The sequence below is a fragment of the Tachypleus tridentatus genome, chromosome 13, assembly GCF_004210375.1.
Source record: "Tachypleus tridentatus isolate NWPU-2018 chromosome 13, ASM421037v1, whole genome shotgun sequence".
NCBI classification, from domain to species: Eukaryota; Metazoa; Arthropoda; class Merostomata; order Xiphosura; family Limulidae; genus Tachypleus; species Tachypleus tridentatus.
Genome location: NC_134837.1, coordinates 138,525,188 through 138,540,115, shown reverse-complemented (window position 1 = coordinate 138,540,115; position 14,928 = coordinate 138,525,188). Strand labels below are relative to the sequence as shown.

The following is a 14,928-nucleotide window of genomic DNA, read 5'->3' as shown; positions in this document are numbered from 1 at the left end:
TCATCACCACCCACCGCCAACTCTTGGGCTACTCTTTTACCAACGAATAGTGGGATTGACCGTCACATTATACACCCCCACGGCTGGGAGGGTGAGCATGTTTAGCGCTACGCGGGCGCGAACCCGCGACCCTCGGATTACGAGTCGCACGCCTTACACGCTAGGCCATGCCGGGCCCAGATGAGATAGAAGATTGAATATTGTTTGTGAGTTTCTAAAATATTTGTAATAACCATTATTATGTAATGTATGTTTTGTATATTAAAATATATTTGTGTTAAGAAAGATAATTATGTGTATCCATCTTATTGGCAAATATCATAAATTTAATACACATCAAAATTCAATTAACTTTTAAATTAAAGTTAATATTTTCTGCTATTTGAAATCGTAATATGTAAAGTACGTAATATAATAAATCGAAGGCTCATCCGGGTTCAATAGTAATAAGTAACATAACAAATGTCTCGTATCCGAGAACTGAATCAAAGACCAAATTCGTTCTAAATTAAAATCCAAATCTTAATTAAATTTATATTTATCATTGCCAACAAGATTTGATCATATCTCATTATCAAGTGAATCGTAATATCTAACGTACGTAATACGAATTGGAGACTCGTCCGAGACTAATTATAATACGTAACAAACGGTATGGTGCAATCGTTGAATTTCAACTGCACTTTACAACAAAAACATTTAATGTTCTGTATTCAGCAAGGTTAAATTCTGCATGACGTGCAGAAATTAGTCAGAAGTTCAGACAGGGTCAGTCTACTACTATTCGGAAAATTTATCTTAGAATATGAGAGACAATTTAACTATGAACGATTTACTTCTATTTAATACTTTTAAAATTTATGATATCTACTTATACATAAAACTGCATGAAAGTTACAGACATGTGAAATGTATTAGATTTACGATTTCATTATACAATACAGCAAGTTATATTTGTATGTACTCGAATGGTAACAAAGTTAGTTCATTTTACGTAGAGTCGATAATTTCGGTTACAAGTTCTAACATAGTCTAATTTAAATATCAGTCTATAGCTTTTGTTTGTTTGTTTGTTTGGAAATTTCGCACAAAGCTACTCGAGGGCTATCTGTGCTAGCCGTCCCTAATTTAGCAGTGTAAGACTAGAGGGAAGGCAGCTAGTCATCACCACCCACCGCCAACTCTTGGGCTACTCTTTACCAACGAATAGTGGGATTGACCGTCACATTATACACCCCCACGGCTGGGAGGGCGAGCATGTTTAGCGCGACACGGGCGCGAACTCGCGACCCTCGGATTACGAGTCGCACGCCTTACGCGCTAGGCCATGCCGGGCCCAGTCTATAGCAAACATTCTAAAGTTCAATCAAATGTGGGTTACCTTTCAAAATTTAATATCCTTATTCTTTAAACAACAGAAAAAAAGACAGAGTTTATGTTTATTCTAATTACTTGGATAAATCAACAAGCACTTGTTTACAAAATAAAGAACTGTTTCTGCCCGATATTATCTTAATCGAGGATAAAAGAAAAAAGACATTCCATTGGATAATCTTTCAAAATCGATTTTTACCGTTAAGTGCAAAATGATAGCTGAAGATTTTCCCCCAACTGGAATAAAAACACGTTTCAAATGTTATAAGTCTGGGCACATACCATTGTGCCACTGGGTGTCTTTCATATCACCCTCACTTTATTAGAACCTGTAGGCCGATCCAATTATTACAAAATATCGAATGTTAGTCTTGATCGACTTAAAACAATCAGCTATTTCTATGTATAATAACAGTAACATTATCTGTGCCAAGGCTATAATAACAGTTTAAGCATCGCTCAGAAAATACCTGAATATAATATATTAGTGATCAGGGAAAGCTGCTACTTACATGCATGACTCAGAACTTATAAGTTTCAAAAGGACCAAGTGGAATAGAATAAACTTTCAAAATTGGAGCGTTGTTTATACCAGGAGTTCCCAAACTTTTCAGATCTGCGGAGCTTCACATCAGAAAGAAAAAAAGCAGGAGCCTTAATAAAAAAAATATACATTAAAAATAGAAACAACCGGTCACTAGCACCAGAAAAAAGCTTACTTCAAGCTTTTAGAATATAAATTTATTAAAAGTATCAATATTTAAAGAAATAAATTACTTTTACTGTTCAAAAATTTCTGCTTGCAAAATCCATATCAATTAAAGTACAGAGTACTTATTTGTTTATTAGTGGCTCGGATGGGCTTGCTTTTGTTCACAAAGTAATTCAAAAGTTGGAGTTATGGGTGTTACCTGTAAGCGCAAACCATCTTCAATATTTAGCCTGTTTCTAAATTTGGTCTTTGTAGCTATATATAGTAAAAATGTTTGCCCAAAAAGATATGCTGTTGGAAAACACATCAAAATTCTCAAAGCTCTGTTATTTATTTCATGGTATTCCATGGCCATTTGAATCCAAAATTGTGTAATTTCTTCCTGCTGAAATTTTGTTTTTAGAATGTAATCAGTTGAAATTTCTATAAGCTGTTCTTTCTCTTTCAAAGGCAAATCATTGGTGTTTGCAGAATTGACAAAGGAATTTTGAATCCACAGTAATTTTTCTGAGGAGGAAAGTATTCCCCAATAGTTATACACAAATCAGATATGTACTGAAATACTGAAACTTTTGCATTTTCACTAAAGGAAATTTAATTCATAAGTAAAAAACCATTGAGATTATCGAAGCAACCAAGTTCTTCCATAAGTACACAATCACCACAAAGTTTTAGCTTACGTTGATGCGATTCCATTTTACTTTGAGCTTACCCTGGTACCCTGCATTGTAGCATTCACTTCATTTAGATAGGCAAATACGTACAAAAGGTAAGCCACTTTCTGTATCCAGCATTTGTCCCTTAACTTGCATGCAAGTTCAAAATAGCATTCAGATAAAAAACATATCTCCTCATGCAGTTCGTAAAACCGAGCAAGCACTTTTCCCCTAGAAAGCCATCATACTTTAGTATGAAGAAGAAAATTTTTATGCAAATTTCCCATTTCCTCACAGAGTAAACTGAAGATCCTTGCATTGAGTGGTCTTGATTTTATAAAAGAAACTATTTTTATGACATCACCCAATACCTCTTTCAAGTCTTCTGGCATTCGTTTCACTGCAAGTGCATGACAATGAAGATAGCAGTGGATTCTCTCGATGTCCGGGTTTGTTTGTTTTTTATGTGTGCCACTGCGCCTGAAAATTTTCCAATCATAGCTGCAGCCCCATCAGTGCAAATACTTGAGCAAAGCTGCTATTGGATCTCACGTTCTTCTATAAATCAATCAGTTAGTTTAAATATTTCTACTGCTGTTTGAGTAGGCAAAGGTTTGCAAATTAGCATGTCTTCTTCAAAACTAGCTTCGTGAATATAGCGAACAAACACAAGTAATATCCCATAACCTGCGACATCTGTTGATTCATCCATCTGAAGCGAAAAAGTTGAACTCGCTTTTACTCGCCTCATTAACTCTGTTAAGCAATTTGCTGACCTATCTTTGATTCTTCGAGAAACCGAGTTGTCAGAAAGGGACACAGAGATAATGTTTTTATAAGAAATTTCTCATCAATCGTGCAATTTACCAAATCTTTTGCACATGGTTTTATCAAATCTTCTGCAATTGTATAAGTTTCACCTATTAGATGGCATTTTAACTTTACTGAATGCAAACTACCGTTATTTAACAATGTCAACATTCAACACTCAACCCACTAGGTCCATCTTCATTACCTGTCCATGTAAAACCATATTCAATAAAACGTTTTTTTCCTTCTTGTTTTGGTACTTCTTGAGTCCTCCTGCGTTGAAGTACTTCCACACGACAATAACACCGATGAATTCGTATTAGGCCTAGGCCTAGGAATATTTTTACTCATACCAGATTTATTACTGATATTCAGCCACTTATCCATTATAAGGGTGACAAATAATTACTAATTTGTCTAAAAAACGCATTCTTGTATCTTTGGCACATCAAAAGTATTTTCACAGACACAAAAATAGCTTCTTAATGAAAACTCGTTCAAGCCGCTAGAATAATATATTTTTGTGAAAGAAAAGGGCATCCTATTATTTTTACAATTTTCCTTTGTTTTTAAAAGAAATTGTTAAGTCAAATAACAAAATATTAAGCCAGATCTAACGTGCGTCTAAATCTTGAACAAAATGAAACATAACATCATAGAGCTCATTGGTACCAAGTTTGTCTAATTAAACTACAACGAATCGAGCCTAATCAAATGATTACCAATTATAATTGTTATAAATATAATTATTCTTAATATAAATATACTCTGAAATTAAAACAATTGATACTGCATCTAATTGCATCATAATGTTTCAAATTTGGATAAGATTCAGCTATGACGTCATGTTTCATTTCGTTCAAGATTTAGCCGCTAATTCACATCTGGCTTTTAAATGACAGTTGGCATCAGGGTTGACCGATGTTTCATACGAAAATTACTAGGCTATCTTGCATCTCCAATGACGCATGCAATCTTGAGATGGTACCATATCTACTAGCAACCAGTGGGGCCACTGTCAAAGTTAACCGAGATTGTATTAACACTTTCACCGCGAAAACTTCCTCTAAGCTAAATAAAATCGTTTGGCGTTAGGCAGAATAAAATATTAAAAGGCCCAACACGCGATAAAGGTGTTATATTAAAGATATATTTTACTTTATTTGTACAGCGTATTCTGATTCAATTTTATAGTTTTAGGAAAAAATATTAACATTCTAAAATTTCCTCAAGGAGCCCAATCGCTACGCGGCACATAGTTTTAAAACCCATGGTCTTATACATTCTAATATATACAGTGTCTTTAGGCAACTTCAACCGTTTATTACCATAACAAAAGGCCAACCCCTCTCTTGTCCTAATTGCAATAAATCTAGCAAATCGGCGAAATGTTACAACATGCACAAAATAAAAAAGGGAAAACAAATAATATCTGAATGTGAAAAGTTTTATCAATATAAAAATGTTTTGTTACTATTGACAGGAAAACCAAAAACCACATTTTCATCGAATTGGTGAAATAAAATTCGTAGGATGTAAATCATATGTTTTAAACAACCATTTATATTTTTTCTAGAATAAATACATCAAAGAATTAAGTGATAGTTTGTTTTTATTTTTATTTTGAGACTGACCAGGAAACCAGAATAACCAGATTTAAACGGTAATTAAACCATTTTCAAAGGTTACAAACCGTGTGCCGAATTTTTAAATTCTTGTTTTCGAAAGAGTATAAGAATTATACTGTGAGTATATGTTTCGATATTCTACCATCATAACAACATATTTCACTAATTTAAAAATTATTTTACTTTTATAAAATGTAAAATTTTAGCTCAGAGGAAACTCTACCATCCATCCCACTTTACCTGTTAAAAGTAATGGTAAATTAAATTTCCCTTTATGTGAACCATGTGTGAAATCAAGATCATCACCATCATTTAACCACTGTTACAATGAGAGAGGCTTTTATTAGTACCTGGGGCACTAAAACAGTGAAGAAAGGCATTCGAATGTGGTAATGAAAATGTACTAGATTTACCATTTTCCAGTTAAATCGATAAATCCTCTTGCTGTGTAACATCAAAGGCAAAATAGAGTTACGTTGCTCAGTATGCTGAAAAGAAAGGAATGCAGCTGACCCGAGAAAATATAACCTTTGATACCAATGAAAAAGGCCAATTGCAAAAAATATGTTTAAAATCTTTTTAGGGACGTTGAAAGTATGTGTGAAAACAAACAATGAGGTAAAACCAACATTTTTCTGGCGGCTTTTACCACTGATCACGCGCGTCTAAAATTTAACATATGCTAGACAATTTAGGTTCGTCTGTATTATAATACAATACAGATACTACTATTTACATTTCAGACAGATCTAACGATCCATTTCTGTGGAATTATCTTGGCAAGTTTACAGAGGAACGTTATCGTCATTATATAGCATCATTAATCAGTGGTGTTTCCTCCCCAAAAAATATATGTTATATCTAAATTGATGTACAAGTATACAATGTTTACATGTTGTACTTGAAATCTCTTTTCGTTTATTCATCATGACATTCAGAGTTAAACAACATCAACAGTTTCTGGTTATATTATCTAAAACAGTATATAAACAGATTAAAGGAATAATTACCAGAACTGAATTTATTGGGTGTCTTTGAAATGTGCTTTAAATGCTTTAAAGGTTAATATTCAAATGACGAACATACCGAAGTAGAAACTTATAGGATACAAGTTGTTAACTGAGAGTTAGCTGTCATAAAAACATCAGTTAAACAGGAAAGAAGCTTACTAATACAGAAAAGAGAGTTTCCATCACTACTCGTAGCAACAATACTTTTATTATTTGATGGTTTGACAAGACATGCAATTGATAAAACTATTGAAATTTCAAAAAAATGGAAAATATTAAACAAATGCTTCTCGTTCCTAAAGAACTAGTACACTCACTTTATTAACGTAACTTTTATAAAAGACTGGTGCATAGTGTATTAAACTACATAAATAACGAAATAAACTGTGTTATATAAAATGATACGTTACCCATAAACCTGTCTCCCCGCTGAGACAGCAGTAAGTCTACGGATGTATAACGCTAAAATCATAGGTTCGATTTCCCTCGGTCGATACAACAGATAGCCTGATATAGCTTTACTGTAAGGACAAATCAAAACATAAACAATAAAGCAAATAAAATCAATCAACTGCAACAACATCATCAGACATTTCATTTAAAAGCAATGGAACCCGTTAAAATTCGAATGGAATCACTGACTCATGAACATCTAAAGATCGTCGACTCGTTCCTATTAAATATAAAAACAAAATTGATGTTCTATTAAACTTGTTAGTGTGGAATAATGAAGGAAAATAAAGTATTATTGTATTATTCATTCGTCTCCTGGCTGTCGTCATGTGCTGTTGTAAGCCTTTTATGCTTAGCAGTATTTTCAGCAGTCTAATAATTAACAGTTTATTCTAAAGGTCAAATTATTACTACTTTTGTTGATAATGTTGATACTAAACTAAGTAAAACGAGATAGTGTAGTTGTAGAAAATGATGTCTAATAGAACTCTACAGCGTGTCTAATCTAGCCTTATACATTTTATTAGTTTCAGTGGAGAACAGCCTTCATTTAGATCAGTGAAAACACTAGGAAAAGTCAGAGAGTGCTTGGGTCGTCAGGATACATGCACTTTAAATAAACTAGTAATTTTATAAGTTTTTAGGAAACAAAGTGATCATTTCAAGAATCAATGGACAATGGAAGGCTGATTTAGTGGATATTTCTAACCTAAGTTAATATAATAATCAGTTTAAATATTTCCTCACTTTTATCGACGTGTTTCATAAACATGTATGGGCTGTTCCACTTAAGAATAAGAAAACTGAGACATTCATGAAAGCTTTCAAACAGATTTTTAAAACAGGGTAAAAAACGTTAGAACAGTATTTACTAATCGCCTATTTCAACACTATTTCAAGAAATGAAACACTTGATTCTTTACTACACATAATGAAACAAAAACGTGTATGGTATAAAACTTTAAGAACAATCTTAAAACTAGAATTTGGTACAATTTTCAATTTTACACATTATAGAACTTACAAATATATAGCTACCTTCAACAATCTGGTCAAATTCTATATGGATAGCATAAAGACAAATCAGTGAAACAGTGAGTTCTTGTATTAAATTATTTATGGTTTAAATGATCGTCCATTTCAGTACAATAAATGACTTACATGTAAAATGTCAAAGGCTTTTTTAAATTATGACTAATAAAGAACTAATAATTTAATGGTTTATGCATTAACCGACTATTTTAATTTAACCATTGATGACATACTGAGGTATGTATGATGATCTTATCATGTTCGTGGTTCATGTCAACGTTTCTGATGTCATATCCGTCTGTCATGGCAACAAGCAACGCACACTCTGGTGACACTTCGTGGGACTATTACGTCATTAACTCTTCCATTTCTTCCTCCCTGTTGCCTGGCGACATCTCACTAAGGCAGCATTCTTTGGGCGCAGGGGATATCCCCATAACTACTAGTCTTTGGTTTGGTTTGAATTTCGCTCAAAACTACACGAAGACGTCCTTAATTTATCAGTGTAAGACTAGAGGGAAAGCAGCTAGTCATCACCACCCACCGCCAACTTTTGGGTTAACTCTTTTATCAACGAACAGTGGGATTGACCGTCACATTATAATGCTTCCACGGCTGAAAAGGCGAACATATTTGGTGTGACGGAGATTCGAACCCGCGACCCTCAGATTACGAGTCGAGTGCCTTAACCACCTGGCCATGCCGGGCGCTACTAGAGTTTAATAATAATTTTGTTTCTTTGTAATTAAACACAAAGTTACTCTGTGTGCCGTGTTCTGCCCAACACGAGTATCGAAAACCGGATTCCAGCATTCTTAGCCCTCAGACATACCACTGTGCTACTAATTGACTCATGTAATATTAATAATAATAAACACATGGTTCGCAGAATTTTCCGATTTTATTTTTCCCTCAAAACGTCATTATGTTTCAACTAAAACAAAAAAATTAAGTTCATAAAATGGCAGGCGAAAATACATTAAAAAACTCATGTCTTCATAAAATTAAACTTATGATAATAAGTACAAGGTACTCCAGCGCGACTAAAGACAAAAAGAAAGAACTATTGTTTTTTTAAACAGATAAACAAAATAAAAATTACTAAATGGCTAAGATCTTATCTTATCCTTCAACAAATATCATCTGTGAGTAATTAAAACACCAATGTGTTTAATTGATGCCAACAAAGCATTCAGTAGAGACGGTACATGCTCTATGCGATTTTCAACTCTCTAATACTTCACTACGAGTATCTGATTGAAAAGAAGGCCTGCCATAAAGTTATCTTATTTTTTTATGTAGCTTTCAAGTACAGTCGATACCCTACCTGTAGTGCAGTCATCGAGCTTCGGAGAAATAAAAATAAGGGAGTCAACAATCTAGCTAAAACGATATCTTATTTCTTACAATCGTAAATACCCTATTTGTACGGATATTAAAGCATCGAAAAAGGTAAATACTCTTAGCTGAACGTACATTTAAGCTTCGAGGAGATTCGACATTGTATTTGTACTGACTTCTTAACTTGGACAATCAATACCCTAGTATTACAGGCATAAACTTCGTGAACAGTCAACACCCTTACTACACAGAACTTGAATTCGGAGAACACTGACTATACACGCATTTAAATTCGGTGAACAGTTAACACTCTAACTGTAGAAACATTTAAAATCCAAAAGTTGTGTATGTCCTATAGTTAATGGGCATATACAAACTGTGAACAGTTGATGCCTAGTTATACAGCCATTTATACTCCGATAGCAATCACTGCTCATATTATACAGAAGCTAAATTCTGAGAACAATCAACACAGCTGTACGTACAGTTAACTCCAAGGAAAGTAAATTCTCTAGCTGCATAAACACCTAAACTACAAGAACAGTCGTTACATATGTTAAATTTCAAGTACAATCAATACGCCAGTTGTCTGGACAGTTAAACTCGAGAAAAATTGATATCCTAGCTAGATGGACAGCTAAACTCGAGAACAGTTGATATCCTAGCTGAATGAACAGCTAAACTCGAGAACAATTGATATCTTAGCTGAATGGACAGCTAAACTCAGAGAACAGTTGATATCCTAGGTGAATTGACAGCTAAACTCGGCAGCATTTGATATCCTAGCTGAATGGACAGCTAAACTCAGAGAACAGTTGATATCCTTGCTGAATGGACAGCTAAACTCAGAGAACAGTTGATATCCAAGACGAGTGGACAACTAAACTCGAGAACAGTTGATATCCTAGCTGAATGGACAGCTAAGCTAAAACAAAACAGTCGATATCCGAGCTGAATTGACAGCTAAGCTCAGAGAACAGTTGATATCCTAGATGAATGAACAGTTTAATTCAGAGAACAGTTGATATCCTAGATGAATGGACAACTAAACTCGAGAACAGTTGATATCCTAACTGAATGGACAGCTAAACTCAGAAAATAGTTGATATCCTAGCTGAATGGACAGCTAAGCTCAGAGAACAGTTGATATCCCAGCTGAATGGACAACTGAACTCGAGAACAGTTGATATCCTAGCTGAATGGACAATTGAACTCGAGAACAGTTAATGCAGTAATTGTACAGTCTTCTACATTCGAGAATAATCTACGTCTTATAGTTGTACAGAAAAGATATTTTGGTAGAAAAAACAACTGTGCTTTATCCATACATAATGGAGCCTAAAGTGTCATGCTGATGGTAATAAGACTGACTTTCTCTCTGGCGAGTTTCAAGTTATGAATTTTAATTGATGATATTTTAATTTTAAAGACTAAAATTTATTAATATTTGGAAAATAAAATTTAACGAAAATGTTTAATAAGTAATCATTAAAATAATGTTTTTTTAAAATCTGTTTTGCTTTATATCATCTTTTAAAATATAAAGTTATGTTAAAAATTTCTTTTATACACAAGCTGCAATATGAGATATTTTAAAACTTCATGTTTTTGGTTGTTTTTCTTTAATTCCTAGAGGTGAATTATTGACGAATAGCAAACCCGTAGCAGTCTTTTTTTTTTTTTTTCAATCGTTGAATTTAATAGCTTCGTGGCGACCTCTTGTGAGAAAGCTATGCCATTTTCTATACCTCACAAAACTAACTTCCTCTTAGTTTGACCCGGTATGGCTAGTTAGTTAAGGCACGCGATTCGTAATCCGAGAATCGCGGGTTCGAATCTCCGTCACACCAAACATGCTTACCCTTTCACTCGTGGGGACGTTATAATGTGACGATCAATTCTACTATTCTAGTAACCCAAGAGTTGGCGGCGGCTGATGATGACTAGCTGCCTTCCCTCTAGTCTTACACTCCTAAATTAGGGACGACTAGCGCAGATAACCCTCGTATAGCTTTGCGCAAATTTCAAAAAACAAACATCTTAGTTTATCAATGTGAGAATATGGTGGCGCGGAATATCAGGCAAGCGTTAGCACTGCCAATGCGTTATCTTAACAGGTCATAGAACTTTACGACACTATTATTTACGTAATGGCTGAGCCACGTTCTACTTATGTCTGTAAATACCATAGCAACATGTTTGAGCTTCTTGTTTTTATTACATGATAACCCACAAACCAAAACAATGATGTCAACTAATTTCGCTGGGCTGAAATAGTTTCAAACAAAGTATCAACTTTTTTAAGAATTATAAACTAGTAGTAATAAAAAAAATCATAATTCTAGTGTAAACGATGTTTTCGTTACCTCTCGAAGTTAGCTATTTTTACAGAAAGCCGGTATTCCTTTGAAAAGGACCTGGCATGGCCAGGTGATTAGGGCACTCGACTCGTAATCTAAGGGTTGTGGGTTCAAATACCTATCACACCAAACATGCTCGCCCTTTCAGCCGTACGGGCGTTATAATGGGACGGTCAATACTACACGCATACATACTACACGCCCTGACATTTATAATTTTAAAATGATTTCTAATGATAGCTATATCAACTAGAAAAATGTGTTAAGCAAACTGTGAGATCAGCAACAGATAGAAAGATTTTTACTAACTTTTTCTTTTTTTTTTAACTGTAAGGGGGTACCAATTCATACGTCACATGTATTCCCTCGCCCAATAAAAAACAAGACAAAATGCTATAATTACATATAAGCTGCTCTTTTCAAAACTTTCGTATAACATGGACTAAAGAAAACTACATGTAAACTTCTTAAATACTTTATTTATAAGAAATGTTTGAAATACAGTGGGTAATTTATCACATACATCACAGAAATGTGCAAAACAAACATTAATGAAATACATTTCAAACTATTTAAATGATGACAAAGTTGTCTCAACCAGAAACAAGTTAACAAGAATAATTCATCACACACGTAATCTGGTAATTATACTTCCTTCACTCATTTGTCTGTGATGATATCTTTCGAAGGACAGTTGTAAGGCGGAGGTGCTTCGTACTTCTGGAAACTGCTCTTAACACTGCCATCTACTGTCGGGATTATAATTTCTTTACTGAACGGCAAATAATTGGAAACTGGTATCTTTTTCTGGGGATTTGTTTCAAGTATTCCATAAACGGGGCTTGAGAACGCCTAAAACAATGTGATAGAGATGATCACCAGAAATACGATTACCTTAGAGACAAATACACGTTAAGCTAGTAATAATCCTCCGCATCGTTAATTTCAATTCAATGCAGATATAAATTACGAACCGCCATTAAACGAATTAATACATAGAAAACAATTCACAAAAGTCAAGTTTAAAAACAGAGCAGTACTTCAGGACTTCGATATCGTGTTTAGGGAGGCGTTTGATAATTGTTAGCTGGTTTTCAAAGTGCCTGCTTTAAACAAGTTCAAAAGGATAAGATCATTAAAACACTTAATACTAAACATCTCGGTCATGCAAGAATATTCATACTAAATCAGTTTCATCTTCCATACAAGACAATGAAGTAGTTCGAGTTATTAACATACACTTTACCTGGAAGTGCTAAGACGTTAGCTAAATATGATGTTTTCCTTCTTTGTGTAATTTTCCTATATACATTGATTGCTCTATGTTGAACGTGAGTCCTCCTGTGGAGGACCCCTTAATTGACAAAGGAGAAAAGAAACACTCCCTTACAATGCGAGATCTTAGGTTAAAATCCAAAACAAGGAAATATATGCGAGGAAAAAAACAACAACTATAAAGAGTATTGGTGTATGTAACTTTTGAATTTTTGGGTTTGTTTTAGCGTAAAGGTACAAAAAATTGTATCTGCTATACGGCCACCGCATGGAATCAAATCCCAAATTCTGGCATTGTAAGTCAATAAATTTACTGTTAACACCAGAGCACACATTTATTGTACATCATAAAGCTGATGTTCCGCTTACTGTACTATACCGAGTGCTAAAAGTCACTTTGTTTTTCATTGATTCAAAGTTGAAAAACAAAATCTGTTTAAATTACTTCTAACTTTCAGCTTCATATTAATTATCCTGTTTCACGAATATTTAAAATAAGTTTTAAAAGTGATAATTACACTTACTTGAAGCTTTTCATTATTATAATTATTTGCTGTTGAATTTTGTAACATTTACTGTTCTTCATTTATTTTAATGCCTATGCTCGTTTCTGTATAATTTTTTTTTTTTTTTTTGCATGGGACGTATATTCTTGACTATATATTACGCAAGTCCCACCTGTTCTCAGAATTTGTAGAAGATACTTGAAAGTGAGAATGAACAACATTTGTTTCACGAAAACGCAATAGATCATTGTTGAAACGTTGATAAATTCGCGTATTTCTTATTGAAAAAGAACTGACGCCCCAAAACACTGATTGGTATTATTATTCGTCAGCTACAGTCAGTGTTCTATTAGCCTCGGAAGCCATAATTGTGATTAACGCCTATTAATCGGAAAATTAGAGAATCCGAGCAGGAACATTACACACCGTTCGACTTCAGTGAATTACTTCGAACGTTGGTGTTTCCAGGAGAACATTAAATATATTTGCCGAGAAAACTCGGTTTGTTAGAATGTGAGGTCAAACAAGAACAAATGTAGCAAAGCTTAAGTGAGATGTGGCAATTCCAACTCAGAATTAATTTGCTCGTCGTGGACGCGGATCGTTGATAAAATATTCAGATCTATACTGGATGTGAGACTCAGTATTGTCTCCAAGTTTGTAAAACTATTGTATATAAATCATTATTTGTAATAACTATTAGTAATAACCGTTATTATAAATTGTATTTTTTGTTATTATATTAAAATATAGTTGTGTTAAAAAAGAAAACTGTGTATCAATTTTGTTGGCAAATATATTTGATACATATTAATATTTAACTAACTTCTAAATTGAAATTCAGATTGAAATTTCCGGTTATTTGAAATAGTAATATCTAAGAATGGAACAAAATAAATTATAATACGTAATAATTTCTACTGTATAAAAAAGTCAATATGCTAATTGTAGCTTTTAAAGTTTTTGAAAAATATTATATATTTCACTTTATTTTGTATACATTTAGGAATTTTATGATCAATTATGATTTTCTCAAAGCATTTTCCATACAACTGTGTCAGAACTTTTTTTTTAAACAACTTACAATAAATAAACTCAAAGCATCACTAATTTGCTTTTTAACTATTTCTCCCTGAGAATACTAACTTTCGCACATTGTTTACCTTTGAATATTTCATACTTGAAAGCAAAAATAAAAAGAAATAATTTGTTAGGATCAGCTACAGCAGTTTCTGAAAGAGCCATCTACCTAGCTTTGGTATGTAGCATGTGAATACAATTTTTGTAAACTAAAATTTGCTCTTAAATTAAACAGTTTCTATATGCACTCTTGATAAGCCACTTCCAAAAAATACCAATAGAGGCATAAATTCAGCTGAAGTCCCTTCAAAGATTGTAGCTTAAATAAAGCATAAAACAAATCATTAATTAAGATGACAATGACAACAGCTATGAAAAGAGGCTAGTCTTGAAGTGTTGGCCTTTTAAACAATCAGAAGTAGTATTTGATACAAATTTGTTTGTTTTTTCTTTAGTCTTTCAACAGTGAATACTACAATTTTTTCTTTTGGCATCAAAGTTCAGTGTTTTATTTCCTGTTGTTTATTATTTGCCACCTCATTGCCTTCATTCTTACTTTTGCTACCTAAAGGAAATGCCTGCTTCATTCAGTTGTTTTTCAAAGCTCTTTTAGCTTCTTTAAAACAACTTTTCTAGTGATTTTAGTTTATTTTAAAATAGTTTGTCCTCTTCTGCCATACATTTTTCTTAG

At 33.5% G+C, this 14,928-nt stretch overlaps 1 protein-coding gene and 1 long non-coding RNA gene across 2 annotated transcripts in view; one reads left to right on the top strand and one right to left on the bottom strand.

Annotated features, from left to right (window-relative positions):
• Positions 1–11,837: 11,837 nt before the first annotated feature.
• LOC143238336 (uncharacterized) overlaps positions 11,838–14,928 on the bottom strand; it is a 38,239-nt gene continuing 35,148 nt past the window's right edge. The window contains exon 9 of the mRNA XM_076478484.1: positions 11,838–12,228. The gene's annotated coding sequence lies outside the window, so the exon portion shown is untranslated. The remainder of the gene's footprint in view (positions 12,229–14,928) is intronic.
• The window catches only part of LOC143238338 (uncharacterized), a 30,893-nt gene continuing 29,233 nt past the window's right edge, over positions 13,269–14,928 (top strand). The window contains exon 1 of the long non-coding RNA XR_013020538.1: positions 13,269–13,813. This is a non-coding gene — a long non-coding RNA (uncharacterized LOC143238338). The remainder of the gene's footprint in view (positions 13,814–14,928) is intronic.